This window comes from Bidens hawaiensis, unplaced genomic scaffold (assembly GCF_021521415.1).
Source record: "Bidens hawaiensis isolate Kalapana, Puna unplaced genomic scaffold, B.hawaiensis_p1.1 tig00018215_1, whole genome shotgun sequence".
NCBI lineage: Eukaryota > Viridiplantae > Streptophyta > Magnoliopsida > Asterales > Asteraceae > Bidens > Bidens hawaiensis.
This window is the reverse complement of record NW_027492753.1, coordinates 32,451-33,748: the sequence shown is the minus strand read 5'-3', so window position 1 is coordinate 33,748 and position 1,298 is coordinate 32,451.

Below are 1,298 nucleotides of genomic sequence, written 5' to 3'. Positions count from 1 at the left end.
CGTACGAATCCTAAGACAGCTGTCACTTTTAAGAAATATTCTTTCTTATCCAAAAAGTGTAAAGGTTTCAATCCGTAGGAGACGTGCCCTAAACTATTCTATTTATAGGTCTGCCATCCTAGGACAGCTGTCATTCCTTCTAGAAACCCCAAACGTAAATACATATTCAAATTACATATTCAGAAATATTCTAAGTGTAAAACAAGTCTTCAGGGTAGGCTTTGCAACATCATTCATTTTCCGAGTAGGCTGTGTACTCTGCCATCCTTCATAACTTGGTAACATAGAAGTGTGCCCGGGATCAGTTTCCGGGTAGACTTTACTTGAGGACACCGGGTAGACTCCAATCTTCTTGACTTTGCCAAACATTGCCCGACAAAACCTTACGAGCAACCTTGTTCTTCAATGATCCATTCAACTCCTTGCTAGAAAATAACTTATTAGCAAAGTGTGCTCGGCAGCACTGTTCCTTGCTTGAGTTGAACCTTGCCCGATGTTACTTAGAGATCTTCCATTAAAGCATCAAGCATACTCGGACCACTATTATTAATGAATACCTTGCCCGGTCTTCCAAACACTTGGCTTCAGAGCTTGGTTAGCCAAAAGCTTACTAGGGAGTGAACTTTACTTGGCTAAGAAGAACAAACTTGCTTGATAAAGTGAACCTTACCCAGATTTGCATAAACTAGTGAACCTTGCCCGGCAATGCACTAATTTGCAAACCCTGCTCGGATATCCACTAAAGAAGACTTCTTAAAGATAACCTTGCCCGATAGATAAAATATCATACCCGGCTAAGTAAAAGCTTGCTCGGAGGTCTAAGGTGTGCCCGGATCCATACTTAGCGAATTCTGAGGAGGTTGAGAATATTCCAATCTTCCATATGTCTTCTTAGAACAAATCTTTGACTCAACAATCCCCCCCTTAGGTCAATTGTTTGATTCAACACAATTAATTAACAAGATATGATTCCCTAACCCTAACAGTCCTAAGCCCCATATATAATTACATTATAATCATCATTTGATTGCTCGTTCATCACCCTGTAGCTGTCGGCCCTGTTCTTTGTCTTTCTTCCTCTTATGTTCACCAATCAAGGTAATTTATACTATGGTTGTGATCGCGTCTACGTATAGATCAAAAGCCTTAAACTGTTTTTGATCAATTGTATGTGGATTCATCAATTCCATTTTCAAGGGTTCTTGACCAAAAGGGGGACAGAACCAGTTCGTGTTTTATATTTGTGGAAACGGGTTTTGTTGCAATGGCTGGGTAGCCCAGCTGGTTAACCTATGGGA